This window comes from Balaenoptera borealis (genome assembly GCF_965194805.1).
Source record: "Balaenoptera borealis genome assembly, chromosome: 2".
Lineage (NCBI taxonomy): Eukaryota > Metazoa > Chordata > Mammalia > Artiodactyla > Balaenopteridae > Balaenoptera > Balaenoptera borealis.
The window spans coordinates 32,342,708-32,366,557 of record NC_138867.1 but is presented as its reverse complement, the minus strand read 5'-3'; the positions used below and the strand labels follow the sequence as shown (position 1 = coordinate 32,366,557).

At 35.7% G+C, this 23,850-nt stretch overlaps 1 protein-coding gene across 6 annotated transcripts in view; it reads right to left on the bottom strand.

The window, feature by feature from the left end:
- NIPBL (NIPBL cohesin loading factor) overlaps positions 1-19,810 on the bottom strand; it is a 201,090-nt gene extending 181,280 nt beyond the window's left edge. For 5 of the 6 annotated variants that reach the window (XM_082382141.1, XM_082382144.1, XM_082382143.1 and 2 more), the window contains exon 1: positions 18,828-19,810. The gene's annotated coding sequence lies outside the window, so the exon portion shown is untranslated. Of the gene's footprint in view, positions 1-4,395; positions 4,551-18,827 lie in introns of all 6 variants that reach the window. The other variant, XM_082382142.1, reaches the window with a different exon arrangement.
- Positions 19,811-23,850: the final 4,040 nt, after the last annotated feature.

Below are 23,850 nucleotides of genomic sequence, written 5' to 3'. Positions count from 1 at the left end.
GAAAGGCATGTTCTGAAGAGCATGAAATAAGAGACTTGCAGTAACAGATGAAAAAAGAGGAAAGGAAAAAATAAACAAATAATCATAGAAAGGGTGACTGAGGCTTAAAATTGAAAATGTTCACAAAATCAGGAGCCAAACATGTCTCTGACACAAGATTTAGAAAGCAATCCTTTGGAAGGATTATCAGTTATTTTAAACCTATTTAAAAATTCATTTTTAAAAGGGCACAACACCATCCAATGTTTTGGATGATTTCTTTAAGCTAAATTTCATTCTACAAAATCCTATTGTTCAAAGCTCAACAAAACCAAACTCAAAACAAAGATGTACACTGAATGTGGAATTCCGCAAGAAAGGTATAACAAAACAAATGATATAAAACTTCCATAGAGGTTCAATCAAAAAGAAATATAATACATATTAATTTTTAAGTACTTATAAGGTAACCACATTACACTTATTTTTTTTTACTCTGGTTAAGATCTAAGGTAAAACAGAAGTTTTCAAAACAGAGAAAACTCAGAATTCTTTCACTCCTAACTTTTACCCATCATCTCTTTAAGCTAACCTTCTCATCCTAAAATTATTCAAGGAACTCTCCCAGGACTTGCTCTTTTACTGAGTCTATTAGCTTCTGGACTCAAAGCCTGACTCCGTGAGTTTTAAGAGCCAACTTTCCAAAGTGAGGACACTAAAGAAATTTTTGAAACCACAAAAACTGAGTGATACAGCAACATTAAAAGAATGGGCAAACACTATATTTGATTTCCAAAAGCAAAGACTTGAGATTTTTCTGAAGTAAAATTAAAATGCAATTTTAAAATTCTGCTTTAAATCTTATTTATAGTTTAAGGATCCAAGGAGTATTATGTGTAATATTATCAACCTCAGTGCAGGCTCCTCAAAGGAACTGGAGAAGCAGTATTTGTATAGTAGTTAAGATTTCAAAACTAGGCTTTAGAATCAGAAAAACTTGGGTTCAAATTCTCCTTCCTCCTGTGTAAGCTGTATAACCTTGACTTCCTAAGCTTCTATTTCCTTACCTGGAAATGCAAATAATATCTACTCCAGGAGGTCTTTTCTAAGAGTGTTAAATATGACAACGAATAATATATAGAAATTTTTTGATAAATGTTTGTTTAAAGAGGGGGAGGGAGAGCAGGAAGAACTACCCTACCCATTTTTATACGTATTACAACACCGAAAGGTTAGTGATAAGAACAGTATTAATGTTAATGGAAGCTAAAACTTATCTCATAAGAACAATTTTAAGGTACTTTTGCATTTGATTAATCCTTGTTGATCAACAGAACACATCATAAGCTAACTAGAGTACACCTCTTCATTTCTCTAATTGCCACTGATGATGAACATTTTTTTATATATGTACTTGCCATTTTAGGTTCAATTCTGACTCAGGTTAAAAAAACAGAAGTTTGAACTTGAGGAATAATAATGCACTATCACTGTTTCTCTTCTTTTGTTTCTAATCAGCAGATATATTTTTTATATCATTATATTGCTTGTATTAACAAAAGTCAACTTATTAATCTTGCCTCCTTGCCTCTCTTCTCTCTTACCTTCTTTTCCTCTTCCCTAATACTCTTACCCTCTTTGCCTAGTCATTCTTTTTATCCCCCCACCCCACACCCTGTATGGTTCAAGCTTTCCAGATGCACTAATGAAAATCACTTATTGACCAGTGGAAGACAAAGACTTTAGAAATTACTAATCAACAGAATTTATTTTGCATCCATATATACACATCGTTATCATAAGCATTTATTTATTCCCGCAACAAACATTTGAGATGGCCCTTACTACAGGTAAAGCACACTGCTTTAAGTTCTAGACCACAATTCCTCAATTTTTAATCCTATGCTATAGCCAGATAGCACTAAATGAAAATTTTGACATAATGTGACCATAATTTTTCTTCTGAGCTATCTAATCTTACTTTCCATATATGTACAAGTTTGTTTGGCTTATTTCCAGCTCACAAAGCAGCAGAATTGGACAAGAGGAAAAAGTCTGTCTTGTAACTACTGTTGGCATGTAGTGTCTGGAAGAATGGAGAACAGAATGAACCATATTGAACAAACGTAAATTGTCCCTAGAGAAAGGAGTATAAGTTAGAGCTAATAAAGGAGTTCAGCAAGGTTGCAAGATACAAGATCAATATATAAAAATCAATTGTACTTCCATACACTAGCAATGAACAATCTGAAAAATGAAGTTAAGAAAATAATCCCATTTACAATATCATCAAAAAGAATAAAATGCTTAGGAACACATTTAACAAAAGAAGTGCAACACTTGTACACTGTCCACAATACTAAAACAATCTGGAAGAAGAACAAAGTTGGAGGACTCATACTTCTCATTTTCAAACCTTACTACAAAGCTACAGTAATCAAAATAGTGTGATATTGGCAAAAGGCAAGACACACAGATTGATGGAATAAAATTGAGAGTCCAGAAATAAACTCTTATATTTACATTAAATTAATTTTTGGCAAGGGTGCCAAGACCATTCAATGGGAAAAGAACAGTCTTTTCAACATATTCTAATGGCACAACTGGATAGTCACATGTAGAAGAATGAAGTTGGATCCCTACCTCATACCATATGCAAAAAATTAACTCAAAATGGATCAGACTTATAGAGCTCAAACTAAATATAGGTGTAAATCTTCATGATCTTGGATTAGGCAATTGTTTCTTAAACATGGTATCAAAAGCACAAGCAACCAAAGGAATAAAACAGATAAATCAGACATCAACAAAATGAAAATCTTTTGCACTTCAAAGGATACTATCAAGAAAGTGAAAAGATAATCCACAGAATGGGAGAAAATATTTGCAAATCGTACATCTGATAAGGGACACATATCCACAATATATTAAAATTTTAATAATTTAAGAATAAAAAGATAGATAATCCAACTTAAAAATGGGCAAAAGATTAGAATAAACATTTCTCCAGAGATATATAAATGACCAATAAGCACATGAAAAGATGCCCATAGTAAAATCATAGCCACAATGAGATACCACTGCACACCCACTAGGATGGCTATACTCAAACAGACAATAGCAAGTATTAGAGAGGATGCAGAAAAAGTGTAAACCTCAGTGTTAATGGAAATGTAAAGACCATGTAGCCTCTTTGGAAAACAGTCTAGCAGTTCCTCAAAGAGTTAAACATACAGTTAGCATATGACCTAGAAATTCCATTCCTATGTATCTGCTCAGGGGAACTGAAAACACAGAAGCTTTATTCATAATAGCCAAAAGGTGAAAACAACCCAAATGTCCATCAACTGACAAAAGGTTAAGTAAAATGTGGTATACCCACACAATGGAATATTATTTGGCCATAAAAAGCAGTTAACTACTCACGCATGCTACAACATGGATGACCAAGTGAAAGCAGCCAGGTACAAAAAAGCCACATTATATGATTTCACTTATATGAATAAGGAAATCCATAGCAACAGAAGGTAGATAGTGGTTGCCGCAGGCTGTGGGAAGAATGGAGAGTGACTGCTAACGGGTATGGGGTTTCTTTTCCAGGGGATGAAAATGTTCTGGAACTAGATAGTGATGATGGTTGTACAACTTTGTGAATATACTAAAAACCACTGAATTTTTACCACTGTACACTTTAAAAGAGTGAATTTTATGGTTTTTAAGAATGTGAAATAGTTTCCAAACCTTTTCAAACTAGTTCAGATGAGCCACTTATCAGCAAACACTTGCTAAAAGCCTGCTCCAGGCAAGACACTTTATAAGGTACCACAGGCAGATCCTGCCCTCAAAGAGTTTATAATCTGATTGATAATATAATGTGAAAATGAAACAAAATAAGCCGTAGCTTGATATACAATACAAAAATGTGATGAGTCAGCATATAACTTACATTACTAACTCCTACACACAGGTATGTATTAGAAAAGGAAGAGATCACATGAACTGGGGCAAGAGCAAAGAGAGAAAATGTAAGCTTGGGGGAAAAAAAAAAACCCCACAAAAACCCCAGGTGACTCTAATATGCTACCTCTCTCCATTACTACCCAAAACCCCTAAGAACTTTATAGAAAGAAGGTAGGATTTGGATAGATGGAGAGAAAAGGAGGTAAATGTTTTGACTAAAAGGTGTGAAGCTGGAAAATACAAAATGAGCTATCAAAATATAGTGGATATATTTGTATATATTGTATATATATGTATATTGCCATACACAGCAGTATAGTACAATACCTTTAGAGGCATAATTAACTTTAGATAACAGAATGAGTTAAATCAAGTTCCTTGTATAAGTAGAGTTATTATTTGGGATACTTCACTTGATTTGGGGTATATAGCCAAGTTGTGTTGTGAAGTACTTACCACATTTCAATAACAGATGAACTTGAGTTGATTTGATAACTTTTTGTTTCTTATCCAATACCTTCCTAATAATTTATGTCACAAACTCGCAGACTTTTATTTAGAAATATACTTGACAAGTATGTTTTTCATCAAATCACCAATTAGAAAGGTAGCTGTCAACAAATAAAAAGAATAAATATTCGCTGAGGACTTACTGTAAGTGCAGAGCACAGTTCCAAGCATTTTACACATCACTTTGTAAGAGTGTATTATCAAACATATACAAAATAAGGCACTTTGACTTTTGAGTAAACTTTTTAAACATAAGCCACCATTACGAACAGATCAGTCAGTTCATCATTTTTTATTTTATTCTAAGTACTGTTGCTAACTTGTATTTGAGTTTTTAACTTCAATTTTTCTCACTAATTCTTTTGCCAAATTCATTTGTAGTATCTGCTACTCTTCTTTCCTCGATTCTACTACATTCTCTCTCATAACCAGAAACTCCACTCCATTCTTCAGAATTCAACACACCTCTCCATTCTACCTCTATTTTTAATTTTAAGTCATTAATAACTCTGCTCACCATGGTTCCTTGCTCCTTTATGCCTCGCAGATGATATTTTTATAGAATAGAAAAAAATAAAATAGAAATAGAAAAAATAAATAAATAAAATAGAGGCATCTCTTAGGCAGCCATGTAAACTTTGAGAGTGAGGATGAAAAAAATTCCTATGATCAAATGCCTAGAATTCATTGCTGACAGCACAACAGTTATTCAATTAATTCTTGTGGAATGATTACTAACGAACTAGCTAATAGAGAAACTTATAAAACTTATCTTACATCTCCATAAAAGGGTTATAGTTTGAAAAAGTTCCCTAGGTGATTCTGACACGCCACCTCTCTAATCCAAAAAAAAAAAAAATCCCAAAAAGTACATTTATTTAAATGTACTTAGATCCTAGGAAAGCACTCATTTTCATTTTGATATTGACCTGGTAAATTATTTTTGATAAATCAGTTTGATTCCTTCATAATTATTCCTGCATATAATACTTCAGAAAAGCTACTGCTTTTCATTTTTTATTTAATTATTCTAAAAGGAGGCCTTAAATTATATCTGTAAAGACAATCCCCTCATAAGCAAAGCAACATAGCTCTCACTAAAGATCTCATAATATGTATGCATTTAGTATAAAACCAACTAAAGAAGTAGTCTTCAGATTAAGTTGGACAAATACACCAGGAAGGCCCTAAGAACAGCCTTATACAATAGAAAATAGTCATACAAGAACATTCATTTTGTTATCCTAAGTTCATAGTAATAGTCAATATACTGGAAAACAAAGCCATAAGAAGAAACGGTATTATTATCTTCTGGTAATTTAAACCAAGTAAGATTTTTTTTTAAATATTACTTTTAACCCTGATTTAAGACTGTTTGGAGAGATCTTCTAGGTCAGCCTTGAAAGAAATTTTCAAATAACTATTAGTATCTACAACAATTTGACCAAGTCACTAAATTTTTTAATATCCATTCCATCCAAAATGTGAAAAGTGATACAGTGTTTGGTAGACTGTATTCTTATTAAGCAGCCAAAAGTTATTCAACTTATGTTGGCTTTAAAAGCTATATGCTAGTAAGTCAGAAAGAGAAAAACAAATACCGTATGCTAACACACATATATGTAATCTAAAAAACAAGGTCATGAAGAACCTTGGGGCAGGACGGGAATAAAGATGTGGACCTACTAGAGAATGGACTTGAGGACACGGGGAGGGGGAAGGGTAAGCTGGGATGAAGTGAGAGAGTGGCATGGACATGTATACACTACCAAATGTAAAACCGATAGCTAGTGGGACGCAGGCACATAGCACAGGGAGATCAGCTCGGTGCTTTGTGACCACCTAGAGGGGTGGGATAGGGAGGGTGGGAGGGAGGGAGACACAAGAGGGAAGAGATATGGGGATATATGTATATGTATAGCTGATTCACTTTGTTATAAAGCAGAAACTAACACACCATTGTAAAGCAATTATACTCCAATAAAGATGTTAAAAAATAAATAAAATAAATAAAAGCTATATGCTAATTCTAATTTGTATATCTATACGAGAACTATAATAATAAATTGAATATTGCCTTGGATATTCTCAGTTAAGGTAATAAAAGAAATTCTAGGATTTCAACATGGTTTTAAACTTAAATTTTACATATCCTTTTTAAAACTCTACAAAGATTTAGAAATGTCCTCATAAAAATAATTTCCTAATAGACCAATTCATAATTATGACTTTGCCAAAGAAAAGCCTAATGTCTTCTCAGCTCTGAAGTATTGAGACTCTCATATCTACCACAAACCTGAATGTCCCACTGACATGCTTAAAACTGTAATATCATCTCCTTCCCTTCCTCTACAACCCAATCTTCCAATTCTTATAACCTTCTCCTCTTATATTCCTGATCTTTAGTGAATGGAACTTTCATACTTCAAGTCCCAGAAATATGAAACTGAGAATCAATCCTCAACTCAGAAGCCAATGCAGAATTCTTAAAGGCATATACATTCCTTCATAATCTGGACCCTGCCCCTCTCTGTAGCTTCGAATATTTTTGGCACGCTCCTTTTCCAGCCCTATGCTCCAATAATCAAAGCATCTGCAGTTTCCAAAATCAAACTGTTGCCCCAGACTCCCAAGTCTAATTAATGGCCTTCTAAACTTACTTTATACACCATCTCTAGTCTAAATTAGGTGATCCCCCTCAGTGCTCCTACTGTATCCTCTTTGTTAATCTTGATATTGTAACAAAATCTTTATTTATCTGTCTATTATTAGACTGTAAGATCCTTGAAGGCAAGAGTGAAATATTTTATTTCACCACTTGTAATGCCTTATAGTTCCTGAGATAAAGGAAACACTTGATGTTTGATGAACAAGAGAATGAATGTGAGATCACAGCCAAGTCTACATCACACTAGATGTTTCATATCTCAAATATTAAGTCTAAGTAATAGGACCTACCAAAAAACTGATTTTTCTTTTTCATACGTTCCAATCTAAAATCTACCTACTACTTTTCTGCAGATAGAAGACTGATGATCCCTTAACTATAACTGTATCTCTAGGACCTACCTACTCTCTTCTTTCATTTATCTAAATTCCTTTTTTTCCCCTTTGTTTTGTGTTTTTATTAGTCCACAAAAATCCTGAAACCTGAGAACTCCTTCAGTTTACAGCTGAAGAAATGGGCTTAATGACTGGTCTAAATGTCACTTGGCTAGTAGCTAGTTCAGACTAGATCCTATGCTAATTTCACTATATAATACCTCCAAATGATATACCCAGTTTGAAAAACCCATTATTTTTATTATGAAGAAGTTCAAAAATATATTGAAAAGAGACCACAGCCACAACAGTGGAGAAGATGAGCATTTAAATGACCTAAGAATAATCTTAATAGGAAAGGTGCATCATAGGAAAGAAATGAATTCACTGAATGAATTAAGACGTGAATGAAAATAAAGATTATGGAAGGGTAAAACTATTTTTGGAAATACGTATTAGGTGCCACAGAAAGGTTCAAACCTTTTGGCCTAACTACCACTAACGGAATTCTACTCTAAATGAATAAAGCCCCCAAAGGGGGAAAAAAACTATACATATAAAGATGTTCCACTGCCTCATTTTCGTACAGAAAGAAGTGACAGCAAGTAAAATGTCCGAAATAGAATACTAAGAAAATTACGGTTCATCCACTGACAAAATGTTGGGTAACATTTTAAATATTTATGAACACTATATAAAAAATTAGGAATATCTTTATGATAAAACCTTAAGAGAAAACAGGACTAGGTACATATATTTATACCGTAAATACATATTTAACCATAATTACATTCATATAAATATTTTTATTAAAAACCTAGTAGGGAAAAACATAAAATATGAGATTATATATATATTTTTCCTATTTTCCAAATAGCATGCAGTTTTTTTCCATACTGCTTCTATAATTAAAAGAAAAAAGAGAGGGAAAAGCTTTAGCTTTGAGATTCTTAAAATTTTTTAAGCTCTAAATCCCACAATTTAGCCTTACCTAACATACCAGCAAACTATAAGTAGTTTTGGTTCCCAAGAAAACTAAGGGAATGGAGAGTTGCTAAAGTATGAAATTTTTATAAAGAACATTAGAATTTCGGTGGCTATCGTCTAGTTGAAAACAGAATCACTAAAACCATATGATAATTAGCATAGGTGGCAACATGGCTCAACATCGAGGTAGCACAGTAACAAGCATGTTGTAATCTCTAAGTCGTTTTAAATTATAGTGTTCAGGCCCCCTCATCTCAATACTGAGGACAATGGCACTTTGACATAAGCTAAAAACCATGAATAATTGGAAACGATTGAAGAACTATAATATCTCTCTCCCTTTCCCACCAACACCTTCCATGTCCTACTATGCATATCTGGATTACGCAGGTCATTTTATCTCTGAGCCTATTACATTGTCCCTTACCACTGAAGATGGAAGCCCAGAGCTAATACTTGAAATCAGAAGCAAAACTGGAGTGGGAATAAAAGAATAGAAAGAATTCAAAAACACTTCTGTACATAGATCTTCCTCTTATCCAGCTAAACAAACCTAATTGTCCAAATACAAGTAGTTAAATTACACAATTCTTTGCTTTAAAGGCTGTCCTACCTTTTACGGGCTCAGTGTTACCTTTCTTCTATCAAATTTGCTTAATATTTAGCAAGCCCCACCTATCTTCTGTCACTCCAATCAGTCTTATATCTCAAAACTAAAATATAATTCAAATTCATGTATTCAACAATTGTTCGTTGAATGCTTACTATGTGCAAGCCACCACAACGCAATAACCAGGCAAGGTTCTTGGTCAGTCTTTGTAAACAGCCTTTGGATTGATCCCATTTTCTCAAAAACATGGCAATTAGCACTAGAACAAAATACAGCACCTATTATTTCCTTAGTTATAAATTCTAGATACAGTGAAGAAAATGTTTACTTCATTTTTCAAGATAGCATCACATTTTAAGATGCCCTTCACAAGAGATACTTAGGGTTATTTAAATCAGTAACTCTAAGCATACCCTTCTGTTAAAACTGGGAAATAAGGAGATAACTTATTCTAAGGAAGAAACATTGCAAGGTTATACAAAACCATGAGCAACAACTTCCAAACTCACAAACAAGTAATACAGCTACAGTATATGTGACTCTTGCCATTAAAAATGTTTGCATGCCTAGCAACTGAACAGTATCATATCCCCACTGCATTTGCTTCTTTAGTTTTGTTACCTGCAATAAAAATGAAAATGTTATTCAAGTAAAGTTGCTTCCACAGTACAGGAAAGTCAATTAAAAAGCCTTCCTTTGCTCCTACATTCTCATTTTCTTCTCAATTCAGACTCTGCCCCTGAACACATAAACATGCAGTATTTAAATGAACGTACACATCCATGAAATGTAGTGCTCTAAAAGTAAGGTATGGAAAGAAGACTGAGTTCAAACTGTTCTACTTGATACACTGGGCTCTAAAGTAAGAAGTTCTGGATTTTAGATATGGAAATGGGTACAGAAGACATTGACATTTAAGCTATAAAACATGAAAGGTACTGAAAGTTACACCTTAATTTTAAACATCAGAGCCCAAGCATATGAGCAAAACGTATCCTAACACTAAATACATCTTTCACAATTACCTCTAAATCTTTCTTAAAATGCTATGTTATTCCATCCAACAAGCTGTACGTACAAGCCCACTCTCAGAATCAAACTGTAAAGGAGGGATGGATTCAAGTGATATTCAGGGAGGTGCTATGAATGGGTAAACAACTGGGTAAACAACTCGTTTGGAGATACACTAAAGAAGAAGGGTCAAGCATTATCACCAAGTTTCTAGTTTAGGCAACTTGAGTTAATGATGGGAACATTAACCTACTTCACATAGTTCTAAGAATAGTTTTTCTTTTTGAGTGGGAGGGGATAAGGTTAGGGAAGAACTGACAAATGAGTTCAGATTTCTACACTACTTTTGAATTTACAGTATTTATGGGACATCAGGAGGTGCCTGGTGAGACAGCTGGATCTGTCTCAGAAGAGAATTATATTCTGGAGATAGATATGTGAGTCATCAGCATGTAAAAAAAGTCAAATGAATAGATTAAATCAATAGGAAGAGAGAACAGAATGAAGGTTGAAGAACCACCTTGGGAATACCAATATTTAAGGAGTGGGCAGAGATGGAAGAGCTAGCAAAAAGAGTCTACAAATGAGAGACTGATATCCTTGAACCCAAGAGAGAAAGCGGTTTCAAAAAGGGAGGAGGGAGAGGGAACAAAATAGGTGGTCAAATAAAATAACTCTTTTTCATCATTATCTGCCCCAACTTTCAGTAAATAGCACTACTTCTCTAACTCTAAGCATTAGAGGAGAAGCAATGACTGTTCTTCACTATAACCTATGCTCTATTTTTAGTATAAACAGCAATTTTATACTAAAGTGTAAACTCAATTTCTGGATATCACTGCACCATTGTTCCAGTTTCTATGTGCTGTATGTTCAAAATACATGATGCTACCTATTTTAATTATGTTGAAAAAGAGGGCAATGTCTATTTTACCTACTTGGTAGAGCATCTAACCTAACAGAATTAACTAGTATAAATGCATGCCACTCAACAGTAATGTAAATTACAAGATTTTTGGAGTTGAGGGGTAAACATGGGCAAGTAAAATTATGTCCAATAATAAAGCAGCTGCAAAATCTGAGACAAATATCTAAAACCGTTCAAAGTATTTTTTGACAGGGTAGTACCAAAGTTAAAGAGTATATCAAATTCAATTTCAAAATTCAGATACCAACAAACTACTAATACAGGCAACAACATGGATGGATCTCAAAAGCCTTATGCTAAGTGAAAGAAACGAGACACAGAAGCTTATATGATTCCATTTATGTGACATTCTAGAAAATACACAACTATAGGGACAGAAATTAGATCTGGCTGTCAGAGGCTAGACTAGGGGTAGGAAACTGACTACAAAAGGATATAAGGGAACTTTTGGGGGTGATGGAAATATTACATATGTCTTTCATATGTCTACATATACGTCTTTCAGGATAACTTGGAGTAGATTACAGCATGAATACTGGATTCTTAATTCTTTTCTCAAAGGGAAAAAAATGATAACAGTAGCTTTTAGGCCATTACATTTCAACTTTCAACCTTAAGAGTTTTCTGAGACATAGGCAGAACCCTGGGAAAAAGATTATGTTATGTGCAACAATTTTTTAAGAATAGTACTTTTTTTTAATGGGAGTTAGGGCCAATATATACCCATGTAAAATTTCAATTTGGTCATTACCAAAGAAAAACTAAATTATGTATAGCCTATACTCAGATCATCAATTTCTTTAGGTAGAAACTGGCAATCTTATCAGACAAAGAACACTAAAAGCAGATTTTAAAATCCTGAAAGGGTTAAAATAGATAAGCAACAAGGATATACAGGATAGCACAGCGAATTATACCCATTATCTTATAATAACCTATAATGGAATATAATCTGCAAAACTACTGAATCAATATGCTGTACACCTAAAACTAACACAATATTGTGAATCAACTATACTTCAATTAAAAAAAAAAACAAATAAAATAAAACATAGCAAATATAGGAAAAAACCAAGCAAAAGAACAAATAAAATAAAATCCTGAAAGGGTTGCCAAGTAGCAGTGTTGAGAAAACTCAGTGTTGAAAAACTCCTATTTCCTTACTAGGACTAATTTCAAGGACTTGTTTGTTTGTAAATAAAAAAATTAAATATATCATCATAAATATTAATATTTTTACAGTAAACTATAGTTTGAGTTTTAATAATTCATCAGTGTTTCAAGCACTGTTAGTTTTTAAGGTATCTAGAATCAGTGACTATTTTTAAAAAACAGTACTTGTGAAGTACATATGCATTTTATTGGCACAAGACTAAAGAACTGAGATTATAAGTGACCCAAATGTGTTCACTGTAACGAAAAGGAATCAGTATTTCAAAATTATGTCACAGCTTCTGAATTTCTCAGAAGAGGTAAAAGTATACAAAATTATTTTAATAAATAAATTAATCAATGTTGCTAATTCTATGCTTTTCCATCCTGTTAAAGTTTTTCCTTTCTGCCAAAAGGCAAATACATACAAAAGAAAATTTTAAGAGTTTGCTATATCATGTTAAATGATGTTACACACACGTAAGATGGCAAAAAAATTTACCTACATTAATTATGTTAAAAATTTAGTGTATTCTTGAGAATATTTTTTAATGCTTAACGTTTTTATAAAAAATAATTCAAGAATCACAATATTATGAAAATAAAGTGGCTTTTCCACACTTTCAAAAAATACAGCATGCATTATATTTAACGTCAATATTCTATTTAAATGCACATCTGTACATAGAAACATTTTGTATATTTTATATAGTGTAAAGTTAACAAGGTATGTTTTAAAAGACTGTAATCAGATAATGAATCAGCTATAACTGACCAAAAAACTTTAGAATTCCTCTTTTTAAGCCATAGGATCGCTTTATAAGCCACACAAGAAAAACAAGTCTCACTACTTTATAATCAAGCCTACTCTTTTTATCAAAAAAACAAACAAAAAAAAGTATTATAAATCTTGAAGAGACAGAGTGGTAGAATGGAAAGAGCAGAAGTTTTAGAATTAGACATATTTGAGTTGGGATCCTATCTCTAACACTGTCTAGATTTGCCACCTTGGACAGGTTATTAAACATGATGAGCTTCAACTTCCTTGTGTGTAAAACGAGAACATTATCACTAACCTCATTGGATAGTTGGGAGGTAATCACGATAATCAGTATAGTGGTTAAGGTTGGTGGGTGAAGCATCAACTCTGGAGTCCTTTCTCCACTTTCTTCCACTTGTTAGATGTGGGACCTTAGTCACTTAATCATTCTATATTTCAGTTTTCTCAAATATCTTAGAGTAGTAAATATAACCAAACTCATACTATACCTTGAAGAATTGAGAAAATCCATATAAAGCCCCTGGCACAGTTTTTGGCACATGGGAATCACTCAATAATATTACATATTACAAATGTAAGGTACTCAACACAATGCCTGACACAAAAGAGATCTTAAATCTTAGCTTTCCTAAACTAAGTTCTAAATTACTTTTTTACTGTCTCTAAAATTCAAATTCACCCCTGAAGATAAATGTATGCCATTAAGGATGATAAAAAAATACTAGTTCAAGGTCTATAAAGGTATTCACTAAAGGAATCCCCATAAAAGTGTATGTAATGGCAACAGCTCTGGAATAAGTGCACAACTTCCCAAGCTGAGAACTTCAAAACGATCCACATTCTTTGGCTATATAAATACTGGAATTTTTAAAAAGTACCAGTCATACTAATTTATAGATTCATCTACTACAATACAAATTGGTCATATACATTTCTACGAATAAAATTACTCTAAAGCTCAATTTTCCCTTTCTAAAAAGATGCTTGGACAGTTTCAACTCAATATAAAAAACTTAAAAGAAGTAAAAAATTCAGATTAACAAACTCAAAATTAAAATGTAAGATAGTAAAGATGTGCTGACTTCAAAATTATTGAAATTATCATTAATATATATAGCATATATATTCTGGATTCTATTTTAGTTCTTTGCCTAAAGTACATAATTTCCTTGACTACCTGACTTTTAAGTATTGATTCAACTGAGCAACTAAAGTATAATATTAAGAATTTACTAAAACTAGAAATGTGGAATCCTAAGTCCTTAAGAACAAATATAAATCAGACTGATCATACTAATAAGACATAAGCACCCAATAAGACTAATAAGACATTCTGACATTTTCAGCCTCAGTTTCTTCATCCGTAAATTGTGGATGATAATTGTTTCTATTTCATGAGCCTGTTAGCAGAATTAAATGAGATAATATTGGGGGGGTCATACATACGTTAACACAATTCCTGGCAAATAATAGCCCCTCAAAATCTTACCTAGCTGGCAATGCTGTATCAAGAAATGATGTCTCCTAGTAATATCACTTTGGGAATAGAAAGAAACCTGCCTTAAAACATAATGCAATCTGACAAAACTCAATTCATTAAAACTGACTGCAGATTTGGTGTTTAAAATTGCATTTAAATCAAATAGAAACACTAAAATTCCACTCTAGTAGTTGAAAAACACAATAAGAATAAAACTTTAAGGAGTCATTATTTACTACACATACAGTTAATTCACTTACACTCCTGAAGAGGGACATATGTAAATAAACTTAATCACCTGAACACCAAATATATACACACAAGGTCAAGATTTCTAATGTAAAAGTACTATTTTCATACCAGGAAAATACAACCAAAAGACAAGTATCATATCTCTATGGAGATGAGAAAAGCACCTTGGACTCAGATAATTGGAAAAAATCACAAATGGTATCAGTGTCAGCACTGAGCAATACCTAGCTTCATGACCAAAGCTCACAGGTTTCTTAAAGCAACATAATCTAATAAGAAACTATTAAGAGTCAGAGAATACCTAATCTCCCACCGAGTCACTACATGAATCTCTACAAATCATGTGGCCTCTGAGTTTTTCATCAAAAAATGGAAATCATGCTGGTCATTTACCTTGCAGGGAAATGAGAATATTTATGAATGAACTCAGGTCACCCTGAAAAAGAACCAATTTAAAAATACAGAGAATAATTATTGACACCTGCTAAAAATAGAAAAAAACTTTGTTCAAAAAGTATATTTTTAAATGATTTTTAAAAGCTACATAAGACCATACATTACCACCAAAGCCAACTTAGTATGCTCAGGATATTAAAGATGTCAACTAAACACTTAATTACCAGGTTTCTATAAAGTTCCTAGTCAGTAATTTCCTATTCGTTTTATGGCAAATAAATGTGATAAACGGAATTGAAGTTACATTTCTATGAAAAGAATTTTTATTTACCTCAGTCTTCCTAGTCACTTTATATAAAACTGAAATTTTACATTATTTAAAAAATTTCAGAATTACTTACAAATTATGCTTTTCCTAATAAGCAACAGAGTGCGGAAAGTTAAATGAAACTGTGTAAAACACAAACTCTTCAGTTTTTATTTACTCTTTACTGTTAATTTTTACACCTTATTTTGGGAGAGTAAAAATACCACAATAGAGTATGTCAAAATATAACACAGATGGGTTCAAATGTTTCTATAGCAGTTTGATGATGAATTGGTACCAAAAAATTAAATATGAAATTAGTTTAGGAAGCCTTAGAAAATACATGTTTGAGTTGGGTAGCCTGGCTCCAAATAAAGAAAACTTCATGTTTGAATTGGTACAGCTTTGCTCATAATATTTTTGAAATGTAATAATGATCATTATGCAGAAAACCAAAACTAGGCTTACTACCATACTGAAAACTTTCACTTTTCATCCCCAAAGAGAATCTGAAATAGTCTTTCTTCGAAGATAACTCTTTTCTTCTTAAAAGTGGACAGTATTATAATGATCCGTAGCACAGGTTCATAAAGCTTTCGAATAACTTTAGTAAACAAATTTGTTGAATGGCTTTCAAAAGGAAGCACCCAATATACTCATCTCAAAACAACAGAAGTAATTATTTACTATTCAACTTTAATTTGATTTACTAGACTTTCATGATATACTTTAAAACTACTTTCTTTTCAAGTAATTATTATAAGTTACTGGTAACTCTGCAGACTCAAAAGAAACAATAAACCATACTGTTGAAATTTCCTCTAAGTATATTATAAAATATTTATCCTATAATATAACCAGCATTATAAGATTTCTGGAACATTTATAGTTGTTTCCTTTCGCTGAATTAAAAAAAAAAAAAATGGAAATACAAGATTAGCCACTGGTGACTATCCCGACCAATACAGGGGAGGTAGAGCAGACTATTCATAATCTCTAGGGAAACACAAATTATTCCTTCCAACTAAGTTATCAAAAATGTAAACTTCAAGTTTAGGTTTTACTCAAGTTTCACAATGTCTCCTTTAAAAATAATCTATTTAATTGGTTTGGACTAAACAAAAAATATTTTCAATGTAATTTAAAGAAATATTTATGGTATCTGAACGAAAGCTATCACACAACCTATATTACTTACAGATTACTAAATATGTAGAATTAGGAAAATAAGGTCTGATAGGAACTAATTCACTTTAATTCCAAAGTCACAATAAAAAATCAGTCACATAAATAGATATCTAATATACTGATTTAAACATCTGTGTAAGGAAGCTCCCTTTAACTATATAAAACGCTAAAGATAAGTTGTTCCTGTTGATGAAAACTAAGCAAGCAGAACTCCTCTTTCCATTACCTTTAGAAGAAGTATGTTCATCCCTTGACATACATCTCAGTATTTTATTTAAATAAAAGTTGTAAAGACAATCGCAGGTTCATATAAGGGCCTTTTAAACATTTACATTGAAGCCCTTACCCCGCCTCCCACCCCCAAATCCTCCGCTTAAGAAGTGAACTGTTCCTACCTTCTGTATTCTTCCCCCCCCTTCCCCAGCCCCCATTCGCGTGCCCCCCACCCAGTGTAGGCCTGAGGCCCTGTAGCAAACAGTGTCTAACAGGAGCAGGCAGCACAAAGACAGGAATGGGAGATTAGTGGGAGGGAGGGAGGCCGGGATTGGGGCTCAGCAGGAGCTTCAGGCTTTTTAAAATTCAAACTGCTCCCTGACCAATACAAATCACGGACACGCTACTGACTACTACACGGATTTATAGCATTAAAAACATGCCTCGTACGTGACAGCTATATTAACTTCACTCTTTTTAACATTTATCCATACGTTTGCAGGAAATGTGGAACAATTTATTTTAAGCAGAGGGCCAAACTCAAAAACAACCTTCAGAAAAGTTACTTATTCTACAATGACAATAATAATTCAATGAGACACAAAAAATTCGAACCAATGTTAACACCCACTAATAAAACAAGGGACTTTTTTGATCAGTGTCGCTTCATTTTAAGCAATGAAAGTTTTCCTTCAGTGACTATGAGACAAACTATCAAAACAGTCTAACCCAGGTACATTTATTTTTCTGTGCAACTTGTATGGCTGAGGACTTTTAAATTGGTTTTTCCCTTATGCCAACCTACATTACCAATGCCTCCATAAGCAATACCTAAACACTTAACTTACTTGCGAACTAGAATTTAAGATAGAACTGATCTTTTTCTCCAGCATTTACAGATACATTTGACCTATTAAAATGACACCTCTCTCATTACACAGTCAAACATCATGGGCACAAACAGCCAATGACAATCCTGGGACCTCAAGAAGATCTGCCCAGACATGAAAGGATGGCACCTTCTACATTTTTTTTTAACCTCCCAGGGATTTTAAGCATAACTTAATTTCTATCCTTCTAAAGAAAATTGGTTGTACCTGTATCTCAGCACAATTCTCAGAACATTTAAAAAATCTTTTTTAAGCTTCTACACGTTTAGATCAGGAAGTACCTAAGTGTGTTATGTATACTCGTTTAAAACTGTCCTTATACAACGCACACAAATATAAAGTGGCAGGGTAAACCTGTCAAGTACTTTATACTTGTCTTTGAATAAAAAGTCCATGTGCAACACACTGTCAAACAGCAACATAAAAGCTCTTTGCGTGGGTGGGGGTCATATGCAGTGTCTACCACACTACGGGTTCCTATATGAAATATTCATGTGGACGACTTAATTCTTTTTAAAAAGAAAATGAGTCTTTATTAACTTTCCAACGTCCAAACAAGTTTTACACAGGAAAAGAATTACCACTGGATCCGAGTCTGAGTATTTACATTTGTCTCACTAACTGAAACTACTTCCTCCCTTCATGGGGTCACAGGGGGAAGAAGGGGGGTTGTTTGTTTCGCTGGGACGTTCCCCACTCCCGGACCAGGAAAGTTGTAAATATGGGGACGGTCAAGGCACATTTGCTGTTAGTTGTATTGTTTCCGCCTCCTCACTAGCTACGGCTCTTCTCCCGGGCGAGGCCTGTCACCGACCAGCAGTAGCTCCGCTCAGCCCGAAGCTCTCCTAATCCCCGAGCTCAAGTAGATTCCGCTGGCCCGCGGCCTGCACTCTCCGCCGGGCCTACGCCTCCCCGGCCGCCCGGCAGGAGCCCAGTCCCCGCCACCGGAGCCGGCCGGGAGAGGGTACCAAACCACCGCCACCCAGGGCGGCTGCCACCAGAGAGGAGCGAACTCTAGACTCGCCCGTGGAGGAGACCTGGGGCCGCTAAGGAAACGGCGGGGAGGGGAGCGAGGAGGAGAGACGCTGAGGACCTGGCGCCGCCGCCGCCGCCGCCGCCGAAATAAAGAGCAGGAATTTACCTGGGCGAATCGGCGTCTGAATCCGAGGGGAGGCCGAGGCCGCTGTGGCGAGAGACTATAATCCGGGCCGGGAGGGGGGGTGGCTACGGCTCCTCTTCCGTCTCCTCAGTGCGGGGAACATGTAGAGCCGGGGGGAGACCAGCCGAGAAGACAAATCGCTGCTTCTTCTTCCTCCTCCTCCTCCTTCTCCCACATAGAAACACTCACAAACACCCGACCGGGGGCCCGAGCTACCGGGGGGGCATCGCCGCCGGCCCGGGAACCAATCCTCCAGTCGGCGGGGGCGTCCCTCCCTGCGGCTTGGTGGTGTCGGGTGAGTCGGTACCGACGGAGGGAGGGGGGGGAGGGCGGGGGGGGAAGGAGCCCTGTGTGTGTGTCTCTCTCGTTTCGTCTCTCCCTCTCAGAACAAAATGCCGACCGGAAGTGCAGCTGCAGGAATGACTCCCTCCGCCGGCGCCAAACACTAACAACCACCCCCTCTTCCCCACTCCACTTCCGCCACCGCCGCGCCGCCGCCGCCACTTCGGCTCGCGTCTTCGGCTGCGCCGCAGCGCACGGCCAGCTCCGCTCCGCACCGCACCCGGGGCCGGGCGGCGGCCGGCAGCGAGGCGTCGGCGGCTCTTCTCTGCGCCCTTCGCCTCAGGGCGGCTGTGGATGTTGCCTTTTAGTGTCGATCCTGCGGAGCGGCGTTTTCGCTGCGGCACGGGCGGGCCGGGTCTTCCCGGTCTTTATTTTCCTGGAGGCCGACCGGAGCGCGGCCCGAGTTCGGTGGTGGTCGCGTGCGTGGGGGGCGCTCAGGCCCGGACCGTCTCGCAGCCCGCGCACGCCGCCCCAGCTGCTCGTCTTTAGCTCTCGGGAGCCGAGCTCGGGGCGGCCACGTAGAGGACGCCCGCGATCCGACGGCGACCGAGCATTTTTTAAATGGTGTCCCTGCAGCCGGGTGGATGGATGTATCGTATTGTACACCTTTCTCTCCTTTTGAGAGGCCAGACTTTACGCCCGTCTCTGCATTATTTCTGAGGAGTGAGAACGCAACGCGTGGAGGAGACGAAGATTCTCAGCTGGACTGAAATGGAACCATGTTTGTGATGCATATATTTCTGGAAATATGTGGTCTTTTCTGGTCTTGCATTTTGTTGCCGGTGGTTTTGGCTCTTGCCTAGCAGTCGGGAGAAGGGCCTGTAGGCGACGCTGTTCGAGCGAGGAGCCGGTCCGCGCCCCCCTCTAGGTGTGGGTGGAGCCGAGCACGCGGGGAGAGCCGGCGGAGTGCGGGCCGCGGGGGGGCCTGGGGCCAGCCGGTTTCAGACTTCGTTTTCCTTTACGTTCGAAACAGTGAGGTACTGGCCAAGGCTGGAGTACAAATGTGATTATGTGTACAGTTCCAAGCCTCCTGTAGTCTCTGACTGAAACACGTGAAATAACTTTACCGTACAGGTCACTATTAAGTTTACTTCTGTACATTGAAAGGGGGCTTTTCTTCAGGTAAAAAGTGCATAGGTAAGCGAATTTTACTCAAACGGGACGAAATTTGTGTTATATTTTCATGAGTTTACTTAAATGGTATGTTAATTATATATGCATATGTACCGGTACGCTGAAAGTAAACAGGAAAATTTTCCCCACAGGTTATTCCTTTTGCCTCACATCACTCGAAGGACTAAATCAGATCTTGTCACTCCTTTACTCTAGACCCTGCCATTGTTTAGCTGGGAGTAAAAGCCAAAGCCTTGACCGCGGCCTAAAGGCGGTGCGCTCGGTGGGGCGGGGGGAGGCTGCCTCGGCCGCCTTGCAGGCAAGACGTCTGTCCTGGCTTTTCCTTGGGCCAGGCTCCTTCCCCAAGGACCACAGAGTTTGCTGCCTCACCTTCAGGATTTTGCTCAACTGTGTCCTCGGGGCTCCGTGGCCACTCTTTAAACTGCAAGTTCCCGGTCCCTTTTCCCCATTTTTATCCTTCAGGCGTTCTACATATCTTACATGTTTATCTCGTTATCTGTTTTAACCGATAGAATAACGTTAAGCTCTAGGAGGGCGAGGTTTTTTTTTCTCCACTGGTGTTTTGTGGAGAAAATAATTCCTGACACACAGTAGATGCTTAATATTTGGTTAATGAATGAATGACGATTGTAAGGGCCCTGACCCCACCCACACATACACCAGTTTCTGAACTCTGTCCCTTACGTATGTATATACTTACACACTACAGAGAACTTTATGAAAGATTTGTGGGGGGAAAAAAAAAAACCTAGGGAAAAAAGTGCAAGTTTATTATAAAGTTCTAGGAAACGGTACTACTTCTAGACATTGAAAGCCGTCCACAACAACACCAGAAGCCCACAAACTGTGATAATTATTTGTTTTGGGGTTTCTGTAAATGGGTTTGCTAGAGGACAGTGCATTATTGGATTATATGATCGTATGCGTACTGGGGCAGTTAGCTTTGCTCTTCCTGAATGACAAACTGCGTTCTTCATCCAGTCTGTCCTCTTTCTTGCAAACGTTTAATCATTTAATCACTAAATTGAAGTCTGAAAATTTGGTTGGCTTAGCCCAAATCCAGCACTACTGTAAAAGTTCATTCAGCAAGTATCTATCGGGCACAAAATGTGTGCCCGGCACAAAGATTCAAAAGGTGCTGTGTTTCTGAGGCTTAAAGGACCACATATGGCTACTTCGGTTACTACTCAATTATGCTGTCAAGCAAAGCAAACGCTAGTGAGATTCATTTTTACAGTTTCCTTCTGAAGAAAAGGTTCAGTGAATGCTGAGGTCAGGCTTATTAGTGTGGATATTTTAATTCACCTCTTAGTTTGCTGTTCATTTACATTTACTTTATGATAAGCACCAGGTATACCAATAAATTAATTGATAAATGATTTTTGAAAACTGAAACAAATTGAGAATTTTTATTTTCTAGTGGTTGGATAAACAGGGCTTTTAAATTAAAATACAAATGCCAGGAAACTAACAACTATGCTATAAGCCTTTGGCAGTGATAATTACAAATAATCATATTTCATGTATGGAATTTTTGGACAAGAAAAGGTATTTTATAACCATTAATACAATTAATTAGACACTGTTTAGTAAATCCGTTTGTTCATTATAAGTGTACCTTTTAATCTTAAAGAATAGCTTTAATATATGGGTGGTTCAGAATATGTTTTTTGTTCATTTTCAAAATACTAATATTTCAATTTGCTTAAAGAAGCACCATTATCTTCTTATATACTTCCTTAAATGTTACTGGTAAGCTGATAATTTTGCATGTCCAGGTAACGAAAGTCTTGGCATTATTGTAGCATTTAATTTAAAATTTTACATATTTTTTAGTTTCTTCCCTCATTTATTTACTAAGGACTTAACTAGGTGCTATAATTAGCTTTACAATAGGCACCTCCTAAACATTAGTGAATTAAAAATAGACAGGGTCCCTGCCTTTTAAGTGTTTTAACTTGTATATTGTTTATACCAATTTTTTCCAAATCATAGAATTAATGAAATTGTTTCAATGCATATCAGGATATTTCTCCATTAAATCAATTAGTGTTTTGCTTGCCTAAATTTAAGTATCCAAGTTGAGATCTTGTGTAGACTATTAATAGAATCTTAGTGTTTTCTCTATTTCATTGCTTTGTTTCTTGGTGTTTGTTTTTTGGGGGGGGGTTTTGCTTAATAATTATTTTCCTCACCACCATCTATTTATTTTGCTCTTACATTTTAAAACCTTTATGTCCAAAATCAGTTGATTTATGGTGGGCTTATGTTTCATTGTTAGATCATTGATGTATCAATTCTTAGTTTGTAGGGTAGCCCAGTAAACCTTAAATCTGACTTAATATTGCCTCCTTGCTTTAAGTACTGAGTTGCACTACTCATTTTATTTGCCAAGGAGATTCCTGGATATTCCCGTATGTATTCTTGATCAATAAACTGCAAAAGATTTAATAAAATATTTTAAAACGGATTTTAAGTATTAACTACTGAATGTCATCAACAGGAATTGGTACAATTGGCAAATTATGAATTATTTTTATTGAAAATATTTTTAAGATAAATACAATTTGCCATAAAATGATAGGAATAAAAAATTTTAGAAAATAATTTTCTTCTCATTATTTTGTCTACCAGTTTTATCATTTGTTAGTGATAAAATTAACCTATAGGAACAGATTTTGAAAAAATAGACATGTAATGTATATACGTTTCGTAGTTTATTTCAAACTACCAAACTTATTTCACATATCGGATAATTAAAGTTACTTTTAGGATGATTTTTATCTTAAACTTTGACAAAGTATTAATTATAGATGTTGATTTGAGGGTGAGCTACAAAAATATCAAATAGTCTGTAAATGTTTCTATTTCAAGTTCTCAAAGTAAATACCTTTATCAAATTTGTGATAGTGTTTATGAAGGTTATTCAACATATCTTATCCATTTTTGTTAAGATGATAGAAATGAATGGTTTTTCCCCTGAATGACTTAGTTCATGTTGGCCTTGGAGAACAGGCTTTGTCTTTTCATTAATCCTTCCCGCCTCTAATTAAGGATTTTCTCTAAATTCATAGATTTTATTATTCATGCTATCCATTTATAATCCTGTGACTTTCCTATATTGTTGTTTATATTTTTGTGTAGCTATGCCTTATGTTCCTGGATCAAAGTGACTAGTTCTGTGTTATACTACATTGCAAGTTTCACTGTGCATTGCATTACTGTAGGGCACTCAAAAAGTGCACTTCTGAAATATAAATTCAATATAAAATTATTTAGGGTCATTAAATCATCATGAAAGCCTCATCTTAATGGAACCTATGCATATGCTGAATGTGAACCAGAGAATTAAACTCTACACGCATTTTAATACTAAACTAATCTGGAACAACACTGTTTAAAAAAAGATTTTATCAATGAAGGAAAAATACAAAATCCATTAAAAACTTAACATCTAAAATAGGTATGAAGGGGGTGCTTATGATGCACATTTCAAAGCACCTCCTCTAGACCAGTGTTTTAAAACTGG